This window comes from Peromyscus leucopus, chromosome 4 (genome assembly GCF_004664715.2).
Source record: "Peromyscus leucopus breed LL Stock chromosome 4, UCI_PerLeu_2.1, whole genome shotgun sequence".
NCBI classification, from domain to species: Eukaryota; Metazoa; Chordata; class Mammalia; order Rodentia; family Cricetidae; genus Peromyscus; species Peromyscus leucopus.
In genome coordinates this window covers 69,109,249-69,132,903 of record NC_051066.1, presented here as the reverse complement: position 1 = coordinate 69,132,903, position 23,655 = coordinate 69,109,249, and the positions used below count along the sequence as shown (strand labels likewise).

Sequence of the window (23,655 nt, the reverse complement as noted above, 5' to 3'; positions counted from 1 at the left end):
GATGAATGTCGGTGCTCAGATCTCTTTCTTCTTATTCTGAATAATAATAAGAACCCCAGCACATGGGATGAAGCTGCCCAGAGTTAAGACAGACCTTCCCACTTCAATGAACCCAATTTAGAAACTCCCTCATAGACATAACCAGAGATTCATCTCCTATAACCTAGGACCTAGATGATTCTAGAGTCTATCGAATTGACAATATTAACTATCACACCCTTCCCTAAAACAGGAGTTAAGAGGTCCTGGCCTAGGAGTCAGGAGGCCCTGGTCATCACCAGGCTCCCCATCTGTCCAGCCTGTCATGCTTTCTCAGCATCCCCATCTAGACAATGAAACAGCTTGACTACAGTGAATTCTCCACAAGGTTTCTCTGGAGTGGGCAATGAAGAATCTAGAACCTTCTGAGCCAGGCTGCTCCTGGGTCTGTGCTAACCTGAGCTCCACTAGGTCAAAGCTGACTGTCCCTTCCACCTCACCCTGGCCTGTCTCTCCTTCCCATTCTATCTCCTTGGAAAATTCCTTTGCCTACCTGGAAACTCCGGATAAACTCCCACAGTTCTGGGAATTTTCTTGTTCTCTTGATAGAATGGTTAAAGGGATTCCTCAGGTTGTTTGCTGAACTTTACACATGTAAGCATTAAGATGGAGATTGCTTTGTGAGCAGGAGACTAGCTCTCACAGCAGCGGGGTGTGCCTTTACATCTCCTGAGACTAAACTTTCAGGGTTCCCTATTTGGGGGGAGAAAAGAGTATTTTTCTGCCTCAGCTATATAGGTATCACATTTCCTGATGTGAGGGTGCCCCAAGTCGGTTGCTTTGGGTTCTTTCTGCTCCTCGCTGATCTTCAGGAGGAAATAAGCCTGGGAGTGATCAGTCCTTCTCAGGAAAAAGAGCCAGTGGGATCTTGTTACACTCTTTTATTGTGACTGAAGATCCATTGTTGCAGTTTAATGACACCGTTTTATTCACACTGTATTTGTTTTATGATAGCCCTCTATTTATAGCAACCCGACGCTGCTTTTCCATTTATGGCTGTGGTATAACATATCACTGTTTAAAAACAAACTTGTTTAAGTAAAACAAAATATAAAATAAGTGCTGATTTCAAGAAAGCCATTAAGCAGGCAGCCTTCACCCTGGGGCCCGGCCAGGTCCACGTTCTGCAGGAGGCAAGAGACTGAGGCCTAGAGCTGGGATCACTGTCCCCCTTGGGTGTGAGTTGTGCAGCCAGCCTGTGCTGCCTTCATCTACTCAGTTGGTTCTGGGGTGCAACTCAGGTTGTCCGTCCTGGTGGCAAGCACCTTTAGCCAGTGAGCCATCTTACTGGTCCCCAACCGGTGCCGTCTTCCCCACGCCACTCTGCCAGCTCTTACCAGAGCTAAGTCTTCCAAAGCCCCACCCCCTGGTCAAGCCCAGGCCCCCACTCAAGGCCTGAGTTTCTGTGGTGCCTCTCTCTGTGGTCCCAGGAGGCCCAGGCCAGCAGTCTTTCACAGAAGCATCCTTGAGTTCAGGGCCTGCAGGGGTTCTCAGCTAGAGGGGTCGGCCTCCCCTTGACCCTGTGTGGGAAGCTGGAGAGGTGTCTATATGTTGACAGAATTCCATACCCATGCGGCCCACTGAAGAGCGGAATCCAGACCTGTTCTCAAGCTGCATGCCCCTTTAGCCATCCCTCCTTGGCCTCTCTCTTGGCTCTGTGAAGCGGTTCTAGCCCTGAGACCTTAGACGTTTTACGTCTTGGACTGTGGGCAAGGATAGGCCAAGGCTTTTTGTTTGTCCTTCAAAACTCAGTCTTGTATCCTGACGGCACCAACTTTCACATCCAAGGCGGTCTGTGTCTTTCCTGAGTGAGATCAGTGGACCAAGAAGTCTGAGGTCTCTTTCAGAGTGTAGTTTAACGCCTGTGTGTGTCTGTGTGTGTGTGTGTGTGTGTGTGTGTGTGTGTGTGTGTGTGTGTGTCCCCACACAAGACTGTTCGGTGTAGAAGTGTCAAAGCTGGGCACTGATAACTGCTGCCAGTTAAGCAACAGGAGTTGTAATCTGAGTCCTCTCGTGGCAGTTTCTGTTAGGTTGTGATTCTTATATGCCCGCTTGTGAATTTTGTATGTCGCCGTCCCTCCAATCCCCTTGTGGCGTAGGTTAGCTGTGCCCTGTGCAGGGTGGGGAAGTGGGTGGGATGAGATCCTCAGGTCTGGTCCTTAGCAGTGCCGTGGTTTACAGCTGATGGAGTTGGGAAGGCTCACCAGGTCAGAGGCAGTCACCAGCAATGAGCCTTAACAGTGCCTGCTGCCCAGGTTCCCATCAGAGACTTCCCTGGCAGTGAGTGGAAAACCAAGGGGCAACGTCGTCGCAATGGAGGATCCCACATCTCAGCCCTGCAGTCACACCCAAGGGTGCTGGTGACACCGAGAAAGCTCCCCAGGAATAAATGTCCTAGTCTGGGGTGCCACTCTCGCCCTCCTCCAGCAATCTCCTAAATTCCAACAACGAGCGAGCATGACGAGAAGGCTTAGGGGTACAGGGGCCATGGGGAAAGCTCGACTCCAGAGACCACGCGCTAGACCTGGTGAGAGAGCCACAGTGGGGAGACAAGGGCCAGGTCAGCACCGTGTGCGTCAGCACCGCGGCGGCAGTAGGGGCGACAGGAGACCGAGGGGCGGAGGCTAGGGCGGAGGGAGCGGGAGGGCGGGCCGGAGGGTGGCGGGAGGTGTGGCCGGCGGCGGTGGCGGGCGAGCGGCTGCAGCTGCCGCCGGCGTCTCAAGGGCTGCAGGCTGCAGGCGGACACAGCTCCCAGCTATTCCGAAGCCCAGCAGCGCCAGGCCTCTCGGCCCCGGGCCCCCAGCGGGCGTCGCCGCTCCTCGTCGCCTAGCCCAGTGCCACCGTGCAGGATTGCCGGCGCCCCGCAAGTTGCGAGCGCACTCTGCGCCCGGGGAAACTTTCCCCCGTGGCCGGGCCTCTACCAGGTAGGACTGGACCACTGTACCCCTCTGTACGTACTGGCGCAGGGACCCCGCGCGTTCCAGGGGAGATCTCGGACCAGTGTGGGTTTCAGGACGCTCGGGGAAGCGGCCACCAAGTTCTGCTGAGACTCCCCTGGAGGCGGGGACAGCGCCTCCTCGTGTGACCCCGTGCACGCCCCGGGTCTCGGACTTCGCCCGGGTCAGGTGCAGCCATTCTGTGCCGGTAGATCCCGGGGGCTCAGGCGACAAAAGGGCTGCAGGTGGGACTCTCAGGTCCGGAGTGTCGGCCGGTAATGTGCCGGGAGGGAAGGGGTGCGTCCAGGTGACCCGGAGAGCGGACAGGTCTCCAAGGGAGACCTGGAACCAGGCTTGGGCGCGGCGGATCGCCGGTCGTGCTGGGGCACCGAGCGCACGTCGCCTTCTTGGGACCCTGGTGGCCGGCCAGGAGAGCGCGCCTGAATTTGCTTCCGCACCCGGGCTTATCATTCCGTGAGCGGGAAGGTGTGCAGCTCTGTGGATGCGGAGACCTAGGAGGCTGACTGGCAGGTCCGGCGGCCAGATGTGGGGTGTGGTGGCCGCGGGTTCCCAGCGTGGCTGGCCGTGGTGGGCGCGCGCGGGATCAGCGTCCTGCTTACGCTGGGATTGTTGCGTCGCCAGGGGGAGCACTTCCTTGGCCCCATCGGCTTCCCAGACCAGCCCAGGATCTTAACAGACCGCAGCTCCGCAGATGCATGCACCACTGCAACGTGCGGCGGGGTCTGTCTGGAGGAGCGCCCCACCTTGCCCCAGCGAATCCGGAGGAGGGTGGGGTGCCTCTGCGACGACCAGATGGATCATTGTCATGAGATGATTTTTTTTCATGTTCTGCTGGCAAGGATGAGCGAACAATTTACACCCAGAAAAACAAAAACAAAAGAAACTTTACATGGACAGCGAGCTGGCATTGAAACGATGGGATAGAACATTGGTTGGGATTTACTTGAAGTTACTGAAATCCAAGCCTTTTTGTAAAAGTGGCTCCCTTTGTCCTGGTCCTGGCAGATCTCTGGGCGTGGTGGGCAGGACTCATCCTCTTTCTGGGCACAGGTACATTGGGTGGGTGGTAGGGTTCCTTAGGAATTTCTATAGTTCCATCAGAAGGGTCACACTCCCCAGCCATCACGGAGAGCACCCCATCTCCTGGGTCCCACACACATCTGTCTGATCACCTCCGAAGTGTTGGTGAAAACTTGCCTTTCTTCCCAGACGCCTCTATCGTCCCTGTGGGAAGGGACATGCTGACTTCCGGAGTCTGTAGAAAGTGTCATCTTGGTTGTGTGAAGGGCTGTTCATATCGAGGGGACTCTGGGGGGCTGGTGCCTCATCTTTCTCTCTAAATTCGTCTGTCTCTTTTCTCTCCACCCCGAGAGAGTACTGATGAGCTCACCAGAGACGGTGGCTTCAGAGTGACTGGAAGTTTTCGCGTGTTCTTGCTAGGAATTCGTGCTCACCATCCCAGCTGCCCCACAAACCCCTGCAAGGTGATGGGAATGAGGTGACCCCTGAGCCCTCAAGAGGCAGATGGGGTCCTGCCTTCAGCATGGGTAGAAGCCATGTGTGTTGATTAGATGTAGCCAGCCAGCACTTTGGGTGCAGGACAAAGTTTCTGTCAGTGAGATCAGACTTCAGCTGGCTTCTGTGGAATCACAGGGCCGAGGCAAAGAGGCAAAGGAAAGGGTGGGGAAGCCTTGTCTCTGGATCGGTCTTTAAGGCATTCCAGGAGCCAGAAGACAAAAGAAGTGTTTGGTTTGTTTTATTTTAGTGACTGTGTGTGTGTGTGTGTGTGTGTGTGTGTGTGTGTGTGTGTGTGTGTTGGCAGCCTGGTAGGATACCCTCACCCTTGGAACCTGGGTATTGGCCTGTCCCCCACTCTACAGCCTGCGGATTTGGGGTGCTGTCTCCCCTCTCTGCTCCCTACTCACCCCAACCTCCACACTGAAGAGAGTACAGGCTCTCCACCCTCTAGGGCTGCTCATATCTCTGCCCCTGGTAAATTCCCCAGTCTCTGACTTAGCAATAATCCAAGCCTGGGTCCATTTCTTTGTCTTCTCTGTCCCCAAATCCAAAATGCCAATCAATCATGGATGCTCCAGGGAGCGTTGTAGAAGTGGACCTCTGGGCGTGCATGTAGGACATCTTGGTATGAATCCAGAAAGAACCCCAACCTTTTAATAACTTCCACACCAGCTTGGAATAGCTCCCTACTTAACTAAATGACATTTCAGTGCTCTGGGCTCTGGGCTGTTTGGGTTTGGAGTCAAGGGATTGGGGGGGGGTGTTGGTGTGGGAGGGGCTGGTAGAGGGAAAAGAGCAGATCTGAAATCCAGCCAGCCAGTTTATCAGTGAGGCCTTGGATGAGACCCTCCCCTTGTGACCCTGCTTCCCTGTCTATAAATAGCTCTGGAGATGGAGGGGCCTTGTGACTTCAATCCAGGGAAGCCTTTTGGTGATCTGGACAGTCATGCTGGACGCTGCCTCTAGTCCAGCAGGGGGTTCTTCTCCAGGCTGTTTGGCCTCCTCTTGCTGGCCTCTGGTACTAGAACCCAGTGGGCTCACCCCCAGGCATAGTTGTTCAGCTTGTGTGGACCAATGCCACACCCTGGTGTTTGGGGGCAGTTTGGGAGCAGTGAGAGGGTAATGTCGTGACCTTCCATGCTGGGAGTGTCACACCAGCCAGTGCAGGTGTCTGTCTCTGGTTGCCTGTCAGTCCCCATTCCCTGGGAAAAGCCAGGGCCTGAGGCTGGACTGCCTATCCAGAGGGCTGCTCTTCTGGCCCATTTCATCAGCCACTGAGAAGGGAGATCAGGAACTATTGTTTGAGGTCAGCTGGGACCCCACAGAGAGAGTTCAGAACCCAGCGCTTGGTCCCAGGGAACAGATGATGCCAACTGATCAGGGTCTCTGCAAACTTTGCTCTCAGGCAAACATGCCAGCTTGGGTTCCTCCTGCCCCACAGGCTGGCACCTTGGAGTAATGTCAGTGTTCCATCTGATGATGGAGTGGGGCCGATCACAAGTGTTTTTTTTTTTTTTTTTTACAAAGAAAGACAGAATGAGATGGTGAGTCTCAGGTCTGCAGCCCTATCCTAGGGTTCTCTCTAGCCTAGACTCCAGGACCCTGATTATCCTAGGGCTCTCTCTAGCCTAGACTCTGGGGCCCTGATTATCCTGCTCTCTCTAGCCTAGTCTCTGGGTTGGAACTAAGCAGAAACAGGCTCCTGAGTGGAAAGTTTGTGTGTACACCCAGAAATTTAGTTGTGATAGAGCAGACAAATCAGAGAACCAGGAATTAGGAGGCTTGATCTATCATAGATGAGGCTGTGTGGCCTCAGCTAAGTCACTGCCCTTTCTGAACCTCAGGCTCTTTATTTGCGTAGAAAAACCACTGCATGGCGATTAGAGTACTTGGGTATAAATGCTGTCTACCCTGCTTGTCAATTATGTGACTTCAGGTCACTCAACTTCTGGTGTCTTTCCTTTTCTATAAAATGGAATTAACAAGATCTCCCATCAGACTGTAGTGGACCGTCAGTGAAACAATCCTAGTAAATAAAATACTTGGTGCTGTAGCTAGCACACAGCAAACACTGGCACCTTCCCATTGTAGTTTACGGATGCGAGACAATGTGAATAGGTTGGCTGTCCAGTTGTTTTCTTCCTTTCTTGCCTCACTAGGGCTGTGTATTTCCCAGTGGTTATTCTTACAGTAGCCCTGTCCCTGTTGCAGGACAGCCAAGGTAATGTCTAGTCCCTGAGCCGTTATCTGCCAGTCTTCCCCCCTCCACTTTGCTTCCCATTCTAACTGGGTACCAAGACCACCTGTGCTGAAGAGAAGCTGGCCTGATGGACAGCTTCCAAAATCACCCCAGCCACGGCTCTTCTTCTAAAACACTTTGGACTTTCAGATAAATGCTCTTGGGTTCTATGGGTTACATTTTGCCCAGCTGACCCTGATTTGGATGTGGGTTGGGCCAGGTCTGAGGTCTGCAGAGTTGGGACTATGTCCATTGTCCTGTCTGGGGAAGCTTCCTCAGGCTGCTTGGGAGGGGACGGTCCAGGCTGCACCTACGCCTCTTCCCCACGAAGACTGTTGCTCTAGGTGATCTTAACAGTGATATCTGCCTGGTACAGACACTGTGAGACCGTTCCTATGAGTCAGGGCTAGACCACACAGCATCATCTCTTTTTACTGGGGGCTTTAGCTAAATTGTTCCCATTTTATAGGTGGAATAATAAGGCTCTGGAAAAAAATGGAGTCAGCAGCAGGGCTGGGGTTTGAGATTAGCTCCACTTGTCTCTTCATCCTATGAGCTCAGCCACTGTGTGGTACTTCTTCCTGTGACCCCCAGAGCTCTAGTAAGGATCTTTACATTTGGACCACACCCTGCACCCTCCCACACACACACATATGCTTTTGACCATTCTTGCTCAGGGCACCTGAGAATCCCTCCTTGCATCTTGCATATATCACTTAGGCACCTTGGGGACAGGTGGGTGAAAAGGTTTGGGGACATGGTTGCTCACAGGAGGGGAACAATCTTAGGAAACAGTGAAGGCCTGTAACAGGAAGAGGTGTATTGCTGGCCTGGCCTCCATCTCTGCTTTTCTGTGGTACTTGAGATGGTGACCGTGGCCTGTGTATGGCTGCTCTCCTGAACCATGTAGGTGGCATTGAAGTCACTACAGAAGGAGAAGAGGATGGTGGTAATGCCAACGGGCACTCCATGCTTCAGCAGGAGATGGTACATTACCACTCAGCTCTGGTACATTGGCCAGATCTGTCCCCTGGTCCTGACCAGCCACAAGGGCGGCTGAAACCAGCTTCACAACGGCATTAACAGCAGAGCGCTGAGATGAACATTCAAGCCTCCTTGGGATGACTGGGTCACCAGCCCTTCAAACATTAGGCTTACCATTAGCTGACTTTGATTGGACAGTCTGCACATGGGGACATTATTTCCGGGTGATCGGATTGGGCCTGTGGGACGCTGCAGGGTGTGGAGCCAAAGAGGCGGACAAGTGGTACAGCCGTCTCTTGACTTTGCACCCAGTGCTCCATGGCCTCCTTTGGCTTGCTGAAACTTACTGCTTTGAGGACTTTCCAGAACCTTTTCCAAGTTCTTCCAGTAGCCACTTCTGTCCCTAGCACCTCCCATCCCCTCAGGGTGACTCTTTTGTGTTCATCTCTGTGAGAGTGGCGAGTTAGGGAGGCAAGCGTGCTGGACTCATCTGGACGTCCAGGGCGAGGGGCAGGGGTGCGAAGGGAGAGAATCTCGTGTGAGATGCAGCGTGTGCATCGGAGTGTGAGTAAGAGAGAAAGGGGGGCAGCCCCAGAAAAACAGCTAGATACCGTCCCACACAGGCACAGATGCCTAACGCAGGAGCAGACTCTGGCTAATGGTGAAAGCTTCCAGATCCTGCCCCCACCCCCACCCCCACCCCTGTGACCTCAGGACTGGGCTCTCTTGATGAACTAACAGAGCTTCGTTTTGGAGTGGGGAGATAGATTTGGAGTTAACTACCACTTTCATGGGTCCTGGGCCCAGAGATACTGCGAGGTATGGCTCCCTGCCACCCACCCCGCCCCCACACGGCCATCTCTGCTGTTGGGACAGATTGCTTTCAGGCTGGCCAAGTGTGCGCAGCCTCTTGGGGAGCAGGCTGGGCCACCTGCTTCCTGACATTCAGGGACCCTGCCAGTGGAGCAGGCTCTGCTTGCGGCTGTGGCTCCAGGCAGGTTTAACAGGCACCCATAGGCATTATGGGAATGGGGACTGAGTCGTTGGCTCAGCTCACACAGAATGCCCCTGTGGACCCCACCTGAAATGACTGAGGGCTTGATGCAAACAGCAGAAATGAGGCCATCTCTTAGAGGCTCTAACCCAGGGAGGCTAGAGGGCTCAAACATCCAGATCCCTCCCAGGTACAGGAATCAGAGGAGGCACCTTGTCATAGGGGTTAGGGCCAGGCTTGTCTGAACACAACCACATGGCCGTGTTCAAGTCCCTCGTCAGCCTGGCAGCCAGGACTGATAGTTATCCTTTACCTTAACACGCAGCGGCTTCCTACACACTGTTCTGCACTTGGCATTCATCACTCGCCCTGTATCGGCCTGCTCTGCTTCAGTGGGCCAATTCCAGCAGCGGATCCCTGAAGATCCTTTATGGACGAAACAGAAGTGAGTTCCCCTCGAGGGGCTGCTGGGGCCCAGTCCTTTGGGGATTCTGTAAGCAACTGTATAGAACACACTTCAGTCATCCCACCTGGCAGGGGAAGCTCACTTGTTAGTCACCAATTTCAGTGCCACACAAAAGGATGCTCCCAGAGACTCCAGCTTCTGGATACTTCCAGCCTGCCTCCTGGTGAGGAGTCAAGGGAAGGACTACCAGAGAGAGCAGCACCTGCCAGCAAAACCCCAGGAACCCTTGCCGCACCACAGGCACAGGCCGGGTGGGTGTGGGGAGTGGGTTGGAAGCACAGCTCACTTGCCCGAGGTAGAGGCAGGGGTCTGTGATGGGTGCGGTCAGCTGCACGCATGGCCACGGTCATTCTTTCCCTGACAAGGGACTGAAGTGCCACCTACGCCTCAGCGAATAGCCAGCCCATGGGACTTCTGCCTCTCATGGCTTCCTGGTCTTCTCCAGCCTCTCCATGTTATCTGCTCAACCCACCTTGGTCCCCACAAACATCATCTTGGCTTTTCCATCTCGTGGGGTCCAACAGCCTGGACTTGGCGTAGTCAGGAAAAGTCTCCGGGCCCCTCCCGAGGTCTTTGTGAACTGGCCGGCAACAGGTGAAGGTAGAGGGCCGTGTCCACTCCTCCGGACTGTGGTATCGCTCGTCAGAGGGCTTTCTGCTGTTGTTTGATGCTTCTTTCCAAAGGTTTCTTGCTGAGAAAGCCAGCTGCGGAGCCGAGGGGGGCAGTGACCTCTGAGGCTTTGCCAGCACACCCTGTGAGAAAGCAGGGCCCGGCCAGGTGAATGTTGCTTGGTGTTGCCAGTGGGCCAGAGCTGTAGCATAGGTTGAGCTTCCTGGGGGTTTGGGAGCCTTCTCTCTTTTTCTCTCTAAAGACTTGTAACACGAAGGGGGCCAAACTCTGAGCTGGGGTCCCTAGCAGGCCTGGAAATAGAGCATCATTACAAAGCAAATGAAGAGTTAGACTGTAGCTCACACTTGGCCTGCAAATGGCTGCCCTCCACCTATTGTTATAGAGAGCACTGGACTGGGAGTCCAGAGCCTCCAAGCCTTGAGTCTGGTTCCGTTTGGCTCTGACAAACTCTTGTATATATATGTGTTGTGTTGTGTGTGTGTGTGTGTGTGTGTGTGTGTGTGTGTGTGTGTGTATGTGTGTAGGCCTTGGTGGAAGGTTCTCTCTGGAAAATAGTAATAGTGGTAACAATATCGTCAAACCAAGTTACATGTGTGTTCACACACGTCTTTGGGTGAGCAACATATGGGCTCCTATGAAACACTTTGGAAGGAAGTGTTCTGAAAGCTGCTGGCATGTTCCCCTGTGTTCCAACGGGGCTGTGAGAAGCTGAGGCAGATTCCAGCTTTGCAGCCCCACAGGTTGGGATCAAACGCTAATGCTGGTTAGCTGTGTGACTGTGGGTGAGCTATGGGGGCGGGGAAGCGGTAAGAGGAGATCCAGTGCACCGGGACCCTTCCCCACTCACCAGCCCAGAAACAGCACTCTTGCCAAGGACCCACTGGGCCACACACTATGTCCTGTGGGGCCTAGCAGTCTCCTTACGATGGGGTTTTACACCTGCTTTGCGAGTGGAGACCTAAGGTGCCTAGGTTCCGGTGTTTGCTAGATGGCCCCGAAGCGGGAGTGAGACATGAGGTTTGTCTGAAAGTATACAGATTCAGGCTTGTTCCACAGTAACGTGTTAGAGTTTGGTCTGAAGTGCCTTCCTCAGGCTGTTGGCAATGCTTGTTACCTGGTAGTGGCACTGTTTTTGTTTTTTTTTTTACACTGAGGGGCCTGAAAGTCTTTGAAAGCACAAGTCGAAGTAAACTTACCTCCCTGAAGTTTGTTTCTGTTGTCTATTTTGGACACTGTGACACAAAATACCTAATGTGAAAGGCAACAGGTGCCTGGATCTGGTGATGCATGGCGGCTGCTTCATTCGGGTGCTCCCTTCAACCACTGTGTGTGCTGAGGACTTGAGTCTGAGGGTGGGGATACCACCGGCAGCCTCGCTTGCACAGTGTCCTTCCTGCCCTCACATACACTCTAGCCTGCTCTAGGCCCTTGTCTCCATCAGCCTGCTCTAGATCTTTGTCCCCAGCTAGGTGGAGACCCTACCTAAGTTTCTCCCCAGACGAAGTCCCCAGACCTCACCCTCATCCACCCGAGAACACAGAGGGCTTCTGTACTGTGTGGGTAACAGGGACTGGGCATTGCTAATATGGCAGTCTCTCCAGCACTGACCTCCACCCCTTCCCATTTCACAAACCCTCACATTGCTGTGGCCCTTTCTCAGGTGTCCAGGCTTTCCTGCTCAGCTCCCCACCTTTCTCCTGCAGAGAGTTGCTTCCCCTTGCCCTTTCCTGCTGGCTCTGCCTGGTCCCCTGAGTCTATGTTACCCTTGACTACCTGGAGGGGGGGGGGCGGGGGGCTTACAAGGCAGTCTCTCTCAGTGACTGGCCATCTGCTTCATGCACATCTGGAGTCTTGCCTCCTGTAGGTTACCAGGCTGTCGTCAACAGCAGCTGGCCTTCCTCTAAAAACCAGGAACTGGTGATGCACGTCTAGGTACTATGTGTATGGGTGCCGTCCCTGAGCCTGTGCCTTGGGGCAATATCAAGAGTTAGGTCCCAGTTTGCGCTCCATACCTGTGATGAACACCACGGCCCCTTGCAAGCTAGGGGAAGAAAGGGTTTATTTGGCTTATACTTCCACATCACAATCCATCTTCAAGGGAAGTCAGGGCAGGAACTCAAGGTGGGAACTGAAGCAGAGAGGAAGGATGCTTACTGACCAGGCTCATGTTTGGCTACCTTTCTTATCCCTCTCAGGACCACCTGCCCAGGGGTGGCACTGGCTTGTCTCTTACATGGGTCATTAATCGAGGAAGTGCCCATTCCCACAGGCCATGATGAGGGAGGTTTCTGAGTTGAGGACCCTCTTCCCTCGTTTGTGTTAAGTTGACAGAACATTAACCAGCAAAGGTTGTATCATAAATAGGGGGGAGGGGGAGCCTGAAGGTGGAGGAGGGTGATGGTGGGAACAATAGGGGTAGGTCACACCCTCCCTGCAAGTTCCTGGTAGTTGAAAGGGCCTTGTGGTGCAGTGGTTACACTTAGCCGCGCTGTCTCGGGCTGGTGTGAGCCGAACAAAGCCCTGCTGCTTGCTTTGGTGGTAGTGACAGAGCAGGTGGGGTGGCTGGGAGGACCGAGAGGCTGAGTGTGGGACACTGGTGAGCACGGAAGGACAGACAGCTGCCTCCAGTCCTCCAACACGGAGCTGCCCTGTCCTCCCAGCTCAGGGGCAACAAGAAAATCCCACAAGCTGGCAACTTGTGGGTCCTGCCTCTCTTGCTGACGGTCATGGTCATGCAAGCCAGCATGTCCCTCTGCCCCACAACTCAGTAGGAGAGTGCCCACCAGCTCCGAGGGGAAGCTGCCCCATTGCAAGGCCATCCCAAGGCCCAGAATCAGTTTCCGAAAGGCAGACTTGCAGATGCTAGCAAGGTTTTAGGTTGTTTTTAGTTTGTTTTCCTTGTTTGATCTCTACCACGCATGGGGGAAGGGAGGACGTGAGAAGGAGGGCCTGGCCTGGCTGAGGGAAGAAAATGAGATAGCTTGGGTTGCGTTTGCAGCCAGACGCACTGTGAGCTTGTCTGCAAAGCTTAATAAAGACAGGAAGCCTGAGACAACAGAGGTCTCCTGGGCCGCACAGAAACACCTCTGTCCGGCCTCCTCCACAGGGCTGCCTTTTCCTCAGGGTCGTGTGTATTAGCACCTCGCAAAAGGGCAATTTTCAGCGATGCTGGATTCCCAATCTCAGCCGCATTAGTGCAAATCTCTTTCTTAAAGCCCAGGATCAGCACGAGAAGGGGGCGGGTCTGCTCTGGGCCTGGCCCTGTCTGCCTGGAGAGCCCAGTCACCAACCAGTCTGGGCTGACACTTGCTATTTACTGCTTAGCAGGGAAGAAGTGAGCTGCGTGATTAGGTAGAGTGAAATGAGGCTACCAGCCCTAGCTGTGACTTTACCAGGGGTTCCTAATGGACCAGGAGAAACTCCACGGAGTAGGGGGACACAGCCTTAGATTAGAAGTTGGGGGTGTGATATCAATCAAGTTCTAGTTTTACCACAGACTCTCTGGGTGACCTTAGAGCAAGGCACTAGGCTTCTCTGGACCTGTTCATCATCTCTAAAAACGTGGGGGTGGGAGAATGAACCAAAACCAACCACCAAACACTACCACCACCACCACCAAACTACCACCACCACCACCACCACCACCACCACCAACAACAACAACAACCAACCAACCAAACAAACAAACAAAAAATCAACAACAAAACTATACCACAGCAGAGAAAAAGAACCGGGTCAGGCTAGGTCCAATTCTTTCTCTGTGTCTCTGCTAATCCCTCTGGGTTCAGAAAGGCTAATGTACTGGGAGAGAAGTCAGGCTTTTGGGTACCAGTGCTGACCAGCAGGAGCAACATGCTGTGATAGTACCTAGCAGACATACATATTTTTTTTTTTTATCTCAAATGTCAGTGCTGATCAATTAGTAGCGTCTGCCTTGAGCCCTATGATGGGTGGATGGGGCTGTTTTATCCAGGCACAGCTGGAAGGAGTGCCAAGATCAATTATTGATGTCTGGCAATATTAGAAGAAAACAAATTGACAGAACCATGGAGGTTCTGGGTACAGCCAAGGGCCTGAGGAATCTGTCACTAGTCATGTGACCATGTGACCTAAGGTCTGAATTAGGCTAGATTCCACAAATAATCATCCATGGACGTCTTCCTTGCCCAGAGGTCTGGGCGGTGCTCCAGATTGGGACTGGTTTGTGCCTTGCTGGACATTAGAATGTTGAAGAGTCTGCTTGGGTGATCTGAATGCAGTTCACTGCGGAAGAGCCGCCGGCAGCCTGTTTAGGCTTCAGTTCACTCATCAGTATGTAGTGCTGTATTAGACGGTGCTTCACGGTACTGTTTGAATCTGTGCGGCACCAGTGAACTCACAAAGAGGATGATCAGTCCAGTGGAAAAAGTAAATGGAGCATGCTGGCAAAGGATGAGGATCTGTGGCCTGCAGTCAGGATGCCTGGAAGTGTAGAATAGGAAATGACTCAACATTTATGTGGTAGCTATGGTGGCTTGTATGAGAATAGTCCCAATAGGCTCCTGTGTTTGAATAACTGGTCCCCAGTTGATGGAACTGTTTGGGAAGGGTTAGGAGGTGTGGCCTTGTTGGAGGTATGTCACTGGGGGCAGGCTTGAGTTTTCAAAAGACTTGGGCCACTCCCACCCTGCTCTGCTTCCTGTTTGTGGATCAGATGGGAGCTCTCAGCTGCAGCTCCAGCACCATGCCTGCCTGCTTGCTGCCATGTTCCCCACCATGTGGGTTATGGACTCCTGTCCCCCTAGACCCCAAAACTCTTCCTTCTATAAGTTGCTTTAGTCATGGTGTTTTACCACAGACTAGAAAAGTAACTAAGATAAGGGGCTATGAACTAAAACTCAGTTATATCAGCCCCGTGAGCACGTGCATGTGCCCTTTGACAGACAGCTGTGAAAACGGCTTTTTGTTCAGCTTCCTGAACTCAGGAACTCAGCCAGGAACCCAAGCAGATGCATCTCCTCAGGTCATTCTCATGAGCCGTGTCTTCTTTCTAAGAGAGGTCTCCTCTTTGGGCCCTTGATCACCTAGAGACGCATCTTTCAGTGTTGACCCTTCCTTAGCAGCTGACATTTCTGAACCCATTTTTCTCCTTTCTTTCTTATAGTTAAAGAGGAAGACTGTGTGGGTGTCTGCTGAGAAGTGGAGAAAATGGAGTCCTTTCTTGAGGTGCTTTTGAGATCAGCATTTACGCAAATAATGTTGCCTGAGCCCACAGGTGTTTGGAAACCAAGGAAAATATATTTGCCAGGCTAACTACCTACTTATCTACCTACCTAACTAAATATTGTGGTCCATGCAATGTCACATATGAGCTGGGTCTCATGATAGCTCCATTTGGTGAGGCATCTCTTCTCCCCCCTCCCCCCACTCACCTTCTTTTGCAGTCCCTCCCCCAGTGTTTGGTTTACTGCATCATAACTTTCTTCCCTCAAAACCTAATTTCCATCTGTATTGGGCCAGCAGTGACCCCCTCCATGAGGCACTTCTGTGAGAGTTAATATATTAGGAGAGTCTCCGGTGACTGTGAAACACCCTGGGAAGATGACGAGCCAGTGAAGAAAGGCTGATGTTAGAGAACATCTAGGGCTCGGATCCCCTTTATTTTAAAGACAAGGAGATGTGTTTTAGAGAGGCGTGGTGACTTGGCCAAGGTCAGTGAGTTAGAGACACAGCCATGTCCCCTGGCATTTCTAGGCTGGAGCCCTCCCAACACGCTGAGACATTTGTTGGCAGAAAGCAGGCTTCCCCTCACGTTATGATGCAGTAGTCAATCAGTCCTTCATTGTGGTTGGGGGGGATGATACCATTGGAGCAGGTGGGGCGGGGGGAATCACCTCTGTGTGTCCACTGTCCCCACGTGATGGGAAGGGCATAAATGGAAACCAGAGCCTGCTTGCATATGATGAGGAGACACATGTGAGTTCAATTCCAGGCTGGCGCATCTTGAGCTTGGCTCTCAGCATACTCTGTGTTCTGGGAGTGGGTGGGGACACCATCTTCTGCAAGCCTGACCCTGGCAGCCCGACAGATGTGTTTATTTCTTCCTTCTCCACTTGGGAGGCAGGCAGCAGGCATCTGTGAGGACACAGAGAGGCAGGCTCTGGGATTCAGATGTGGGATTCAGATGTGGCTCTCAGTGTCTGGACCTGGGATCTCAGGATACCTGCTGTGCTCACCCACAGTGTGAGGACTGAAGCTACCCTTCCTCATCAAAGGATATGGGCCTCAATGCTTTAGTCCATCCCTTGAGGGCTTAGGAAAGTGCCTGATGGGGGAAACAAGCAGCTTTGCCTTTGCTCTTAATTCAAGGACTCTCAGAAAGGAGCAGGCATGAATCTGCAGTTAGAAAATTGAATTTACCCATTTTTCTTTCTTTGATTATCTGAGTCACACACATACATGCGCCATCTACCTACAGGTAACAGTTTACCTGTGTTTCTTTCCATATTTCCCCTGTGCAGTGTGTGTGTGTGTGTGTGTGTGTGTGTGTGTGTGTGTGTGTGTACTGTTAATTACAGTTTGTGAGAGGCCATTGTTTTGGATTGAGCACTCCTAGGCCCCAGCAGGCCACCCAAAATGGAGGCAGGCAAGCTAGAATGTTCCAAATAACTAAATTAAAACCTGAGGGCTGGAGGGTTGGCTCAGTGGGAGAAGGTACTTGCCATTCACCCCAGCGACCCAGCATGATCTCAGAATCTACGTGGTAGAAGGAGAGAATTGACTCTGCAAAGTTGAGTGTCACAAATGCCATGGCACATACATGGCTGTACACACACACACACACACACACACACACACACACACACACACACACACAAACACTATTAATAAATGTAATAAAATATTGAAATCTCACCAATTTATTGGGAAGAGCTAATCTGAGGAATCAGGCAAGAGATGATAGCCACCTCATAATCAGGCCACCACTGGCTAAAGTGGTGGGAAGTCCCCCTTGCCTTAACTCACATAGAGAAAGTGAGTTTCAAATGTCCCAGCTGCCTTTTGATCCTGATTTTTGCTTCTCCATTTCTTTTCTTAATTTCAAAAATGACTTGAAATTATTCATGTGCCTGTGTGGGTAGTATGAGCCTGTGAGTGTAGTGCCCATGGAGGCCAGAAGAGGGCAGCAGAGCCTCTGGAGCTAGAGTTACAGGCGCTGTGAGCTACTTGATACTGGTGCTGGGACCCAAACTCGGGTCCTTTGCAAGAGTAGTACAGGCTCTTAACCCCCAAGCCACCTCTCTAGCCCTTGCTTCCCCGTCTTTACTGCCCAGGAAGCCCCTGACAGTGCTCAGCTCAGGGAATGCCCAACCAGACTCAACCCCATTCATGAACCACTCACTGATGAAGATACTAGGTACTAGGTACTAGGTACTCTGCTCACTGCTGTGATGAGACTACCTGATGGAAGCAGCTGGAGGGGGGAAAGGTTCATTTTCAGCTCGTGATCTAAGAGAGTTCATCAGGGCTGTGAAGTCACAGTGGCCAGAGCTTAGGGTGGATGGTCACATCACATCCACTTGGGAAGCAGAGAGAGGCAGATGCTGTGACTCAGCTCTCAGTTTCTTTCCTATTCAGTTCTAGACCCTACCCTACAGGACCGTGCCAGCGCACAATCCTCTCCGTGTTGAACAGTCTCTGGACACACCCCAGAGACGAGTCTTCTAGATGTTTCCTAATCCATTCGTCGATGAACATGGGCCATCACGAGCCAATTTGATTTCTTCTACTCAGAGGTCTCTGCAGAGATTTTGCTGACAATTTGTGTTCATGTGTATATATGCATGTAGGTCCATATACAGACATGCCACACATATAATTGAGCATGTATTGTCAGTATAATTGAGAAAAAATTAAAACCAGACCCACCTATAAATCTAGTGTGAACGTGGTCCAAGGCCGATGTGACTCAATCGGAAGGAGCCAGCAGGATGTTGGAGGCAGTTCTGAGGGGAACCAGAGGCGGTGATGGTCCAGGCATCGGGAGAGGATATGGAACTGCTTAGTGTCCTATGCAGGGCGATAAAACTATAACCTCGGGAGTGATCTTTTTACAAGGGGAAGAAAACAGTCTTCCAGTTCCTATGCAGTCCCACAAAGTTCACTCCTCTGGAACCCGAGGAGAGTCCTGCACTCTCTGGGTGGGCTGACAGGTAGTGGGAGGCCAGGCTTCTCCCTGCCTCTCACTGTGATGCAAGCCTTTCTTAACAGCATCTGAGTGTCCTGGTCACACAAGAGTGATGTGTGTGTTGCCATCTTGGGTTTTGGTTTCGGGGGTACTGGGGGAGTGAAAGACAAGTGTGTTTTCATCAGCCTGGCTTGAGGAAGAGCCAGGAAGCCTCCAAAGATGTGAGCAGCTGATGAGCACAGCCTGGTGGAGGAGGTCCTCTCAGAGTGCCCTGTTCTCCTGCAGCCCCCCAGCAGACTTGGGGCGGTCACCCACTCTGTGTCATTGTGCTGGTCACTTTTCCTGTCTCCTCAGCTAGGCTGAGTTTCTGGGGTTCAGGGGTTTGTGGAGCCTCTCTGAGTTCCTCTCTGAGCCTCTCATCCCAGGTGGCTAACATTCTGGCACACAGTGATTCAGGCAGAGATGCTGGGGTTAAGAGGCCAGCCTTTGTTCGTGACAAACAGATGAGCCAAGCTGTTGGGGACAGGCAAAGGTTCTCTTAGGAACTTGGCCTTGTTGCCTATGAGTACAGACATTTCCAGCCCTCATTTCTGATTCTGCCATTTAGAGTTCAGAGGGCTGGACACATTCCACATAGAAAACGGCCTTGGCTCTTCTCTCTTAGGATGGAACTAGGCTCTCTGGATTTCTAACTTTGTTTCTCAATCAAGGTCCTAAAAGGGGTAAAAGTTGCTGGCCATCTCCAACTGGGAAGGGAGCTGCAAAGGGCTGTATTAATCTCTGTACTATGAATTTTAAAGCCCTGTAGCTTCACGTGTTGGGAGACCCTATCAAAATGCTAATAGCCCTGTGTTCCTACCTCCTGCAGCCCCTTCTGCATTCGAGAATATTTATGTGGGAGCAGGGAAGAATTACAAAGAGTTGAGGTGCAGTTCGCCTGGACTCCACCGCAGCCCTGTGGGTTATAAAGTCTGAATTAATAGCCCCAGCTGCGAAGGAAAGCTGCGGTTTGCCACAGGCTGGGCTCTTCCCTCAGCGGCAGGTTCAAGCTCTCAGCTTTCGGCTTCCTTTCTAGCGGCGGGGTGGCCGCTTTAAAATATCTCTATTACCACCATGTGGCTTTTTAAATACCGCTTCTCTGGGAAGCAAAATAGCTGAAGACGTGTAGCTCACAGGTTTAGGGCTGCACATTGCAGCCATGTGGCATGCACGGTACAACTCACACCAAAGCCAACACCAGCCCAGGGACTGGCTTTGTTCTAGACTCCTGTGTCAGAGCGTGGGAGGTTCCAGAAGCCTTGGAGACTCCGGACATATTTACATAGGCAGTCCAGAGGCATGGGAGCACTGCACTTCGGCTGTCACCGGGGAAGGACACACACCATGGTGTTGGGTACCAGCAGCATGGTGTCATAGCTTGAGTGGCTTTGACTGCAGTCCCGGGTTCTGATCCCCCCTCTTCCAGGCTTAGCTCTGTGGCTTCGGAAAGGGCCTTGGGCCCCCTTGAACCTCACTTCCTTGTGCAGGAACACCCACCTCTTGCTGGAAGCCCTGCAAAGCCCACATTTTCCACAGGTTTCTTCAAGCAGATGGCTCTACAGAAAGGCCTAGGACCAGGGGACAAGCGGTCTGGGCTCCACCTCTATAGACAAATCCCTGAAGCCACTAAGGCTTGCAGGTTCCTCTGTTGTCGAATGACCAGCAAGTCTGCAGTCATGGGTGAGCAGCAGCCAACAGTTAGGGTGTCAGGATCCCTGCCCTTTCTCTGCGAGGCCTCACCAGGATTCCATTGCACATGTGTGCCGGGCTCCCATCAGCTCTGCCTGTAAAATGGGCATGTTGCTCGTGTGTCCCTTGCATCTGGGAAAAATGAGGGTAGGGTTCAAGTGTGAAGTGAGGTCTTGGGGTGTTCCTGGCCATACTCTTCTCCAGGCCAGGATCAGGCGATTCCAGATAGGATGAAATGGGGCGCAAAAGCAGCTTGGCGCCAGCTGATAGCAGGAGGGCTCCGTGGCCACATGCTCTCCTTCCCCCTGACTGTCTAAGGCAGATCTGCAAAGGAAGTCACAATGAGACTCTTGTCTAGCAAGTGCCATTGTCACAGACAGTCCCCAAGCCCCCGAACAGATGGGAGGCGGGACAGGAGTGTTATTAACAGTGGGCACCAGGACTCCACAGCTTCTACGCTAATTCATGGGGTCGATACACTGGCACTCGTCTTCTCTGCCTCCTCAGGCCCACACAGCTAACTGGCTCAGACTGGGAGTCTTATATGGCCCTAGAGCCCTCCTGCCATCAGCGGGCATCAAGCTGCTTTTGCGCCCCATTTCATCCTATCTGCAATCACCTGATCCTGGCCCGGAGAAGGGTATGGCCAAGAACACCCCAGGACCTCACTTCACATTTAATCCTACTGTCATTCCCCCTGCACCCCCCCCCCCCGCCCCGCCAGATGCAAGGAAACACGAGCACCATGCCCATTTTATAGACAGCGGTGATGGGAGCCACGGTCTACATGTGCAATTGAATCCTGGTGAGGCCTCATAGAGAAAGGGTTGGGATCCTGACATCCTGTAAGAAGACCCTTGGGGGACTCTTGCTGCAGTGTCTGGAGCCCCTGTGCTGCTGGGATGGCCCTCTACTCATCCCTCTCTGAGCATGCTATGGTCCCAATACCATCCTACTGAGACACCAGGATGCAATTAGTCGGCTGACTCAGGGATTCATTACTAGGCCTGATGAGGCTGAGTGACAGGACTGGTGTGGAACCCCGCCCCCCCCCGCCCCCCTCCCCGCCCCCCACAGGACAAGTGCAGGTGGAGAGTCTTGCTGAGCCTTGAATATGCTCAGTACCCCAGCAGCTTCATTAAGGGCCACTTGGGACCATGAGACACAAGACGAAGCAGGAATGCATCCCAGCATGCCTGAGTTCTGCTCACCCTCTACTCCCAAGCTAACCCCCCATGTAGCTAATTTAAAACAAAGCAAAACAAAGCCATGGCTTGGTTTGGAGCCATGAACTGTGGAGCTTTTATCTGTCAGCAGCAATGCCTTAGGATGGCAAAGGGCCAGCCTGGGTTCTGGGACTTGACATGGATGCCCTGCGAGGTGCTCAGGGAGAGCTGCATCTGGACACCACAGCCTCTTCCAGGACCCAAGACCCAGGGTCCTGGTCTCGGGACTCACCAGGAGCTAGGAGGTGATTTGGGAAGCTGCAATGGTGAACAAAGAGCCAGGGTAAAGAAGGGAGGTGCAGACAGGGAGAGAGATTGGGGCAGGGAGAGGCATCGAGTGAGGGGGTTCGGGCAGGAGCTGGCTAGGAAAAGGCTGGCTGTCTTCCTCTTGGAACCTGATGACTTGGGTCCTGCCACATGGAGAGACTAAACCCATGTTCTTCAACATTATCTGGGAACAATGTATGGAATATTCCAGAGTCCAGCTGTTGCTGATTAAATGCTGGCTTGTGGACGGGGAGGCAACACATCTGCTCTCTGGGCAGAAGCCTCAGAGAAAGAGGGGGTAGGCGCCGAGGATTGTGGCTAGGGACCACTCATTTTGGTCACTCCCCTCCCCTCCTAAGTTTTGTTATTGTGGTAAATAAATACACATAACACATTCACCACTGTGTGTGTGTGTGTGTGTGTGTGTGTGTGTGTGTGTGATGAAGACCAAAGGTCATCACTGGCTGTCATCTTCAACCACTCTAGACCTTATTTTTTTATTTTTTATTTTTTTATTTTTTGTTTTTCGAGTCAGGTTTCTCTGCGTAGCTTTGCGCCTTTCCTAGAGCTCACTTGGTAGCCCAGGCTGGCCTCAAACTCACAGAGATCCGCCTGGCTCTGCCTCCCGAGTGCTGGGATTAAAGGCGTGCGCCGCCGCCGCCGCCGCCGCCGCCGCCGCCGCCCGCCGCCGCCACCACCACCACCACCACCACCACCACCCAGCTAGACCTTATTTTTTGAGACAGGGTCTCTCACCAAACTTGGAACTTCCTGATTTGTTTAGACTGCCCAGCCAGCTAGCCCAGAGATCCTTCTCTCTCAGCCTCCACAGTGCTGATGGGTGTTGGGGATCCAAACTCAGGTCCTTGTTCTTGGCCCCTTAACTAATAATCTTATAGATCTGTTTGTCCTCCATCTGTCTTTGTATCATCTACCCACCAGCCCATCCAACTCTTCACCTACCCACACATTCACCCAACTGTCTTTGTGCCTACCCATTGACCTATATCTCTCAGCCCCCATGCTTATACCCATCCACACACTCACCCACTATCTATTCATCCATCCACACACCCACCCATCATTCATTCATTTATCCCCCACAACCATCTACCTATCCACCCACACACATCCACCTACCCTCTGTCCCTCCATTCCTACAACCAACTCCAACTTAACTACTCTTTTCAGCCACACAAGTTTTCATAATTCATTCTCTACCTGCCTACCACCTATCTCTCTTAGCAGCTACCCCACCCATCTATCCAGCTATTATTTACTGAGCCTGGGCCTGAGTTCACAAGGGAAAGGGCAATGAATGGGGGAAGATACTGTCCCTATTTTGGCAGAGGCGATAGTCTGGTAGATGGGAAAGAAATCACAAAAACCAAACATGTATATTATGTTACCCCCACACCCAGACACATATTATTAAGGGACCATAAGAGAACTGTGTTTTATTATATCTGTGGTGATTCTGGGAAGAGTCATCAGAAAAGATGGTTGAAGGGAGGTTTTGAAGGTGGTTAGGTGTTTGGCAAGCTTTGGGAGGATTAAAGCTCAGAGTTGGGAAAGGACAAAGAATTCCAGGAGGAGAGAATATGAGTAAGGTAGAGAGACCAGCATGCTAGCGGGATGGTTCAGGTGAGTTCACTTTGACAGGTGTATGTTCTTACCGAGAGGACCTGAAGATGGGCTTGGGGGCCAGTAGAGGATCAGATGATAAAAGATCTGTATACCTGCAGAAGGAGGCCACAGAACTCACGGCAGACAGACACAGTGCTCACTGTACACGTAGGAGCTTGCTGTGACAGCAGAGACGGCAGGCTGGAGGGAGCGGAGGCTGGACACTGCCAGCGAAGCTTTGGATCCCCTCTTCAGCCAATGGCCAGGCGATCATGAACTTAAGCCTGGGCGGACATGGGTAGAAGCTATGGGGATGGGGGATTTAGAAGAAGGAGTTGGAGGAGGAAGGCTACCTGGGAAACCACAGAACAGTGGATGGCTTGTTGGTTTCATAAGGGTATTGTGTTGTGAGGACTCAGGAGGCAACATTCCAAAGGCGGGGGGTGGGGGGCATTATCAAAAGGGTACACCTTGTGTCAGCTTGCTGTACTTATTTATCTCTCTAATGTGTATGTGTATGAATGTTTTGTCTGCATGGATGTGTATGCTTCAAACGTGTGCCTGGTCTCCAAGGAGCCCAGAAGAGGCCACCAGATCCTCTGGAACCAGTGTTATAGATAGCTATGAGCTGCCAGGTGGGTGCTGGGAATCGAACCTGAGTCCTCTGCAAGAGCAGCCAATGCTCTTAATTGCTGAGCCATCTCTCCAGCCCCAATCTGCTGTATTTAAATCAAAAGGTAAGGGACTGGAGAGAGAGAGAGATGCCCAGAAGTCCTCCAACCCAAGTTTTCACTTTAGATTTTAAAGTACCGCT

General features: G+C 52.3%; 1 protein-coding gene across 3 annotated transcripts in view; it reads left to right on the top strand.

The window, feature by feature from the left end:
* Positions 1-2,728: 2,728 nt before the first annotated feature.
* The window catches only part of Tspan18 (tetraspanin 18), a 140,538-nt gene continuing 119,611 nt past the window's right edge, over positions 2,729-23,655 (top strand). The window contains exons 1-2 of one of the 3 annotated variants that reach the window (XM_028878992.2): positions 2,729-2,963; positions 14,971-15,032. The gene's annotated coding sequence lies outside the window, so the exon portion shown is untranslated. Of the gene's footprint in view, positions 2,964-3,034; positions 3,221-14,970; positions 15,033-23,655 lie in introns of those variants that run through there. The other 2 variants (XM_028878990.2, XM_037205030.1) reach the window with 2 other exon arrangements.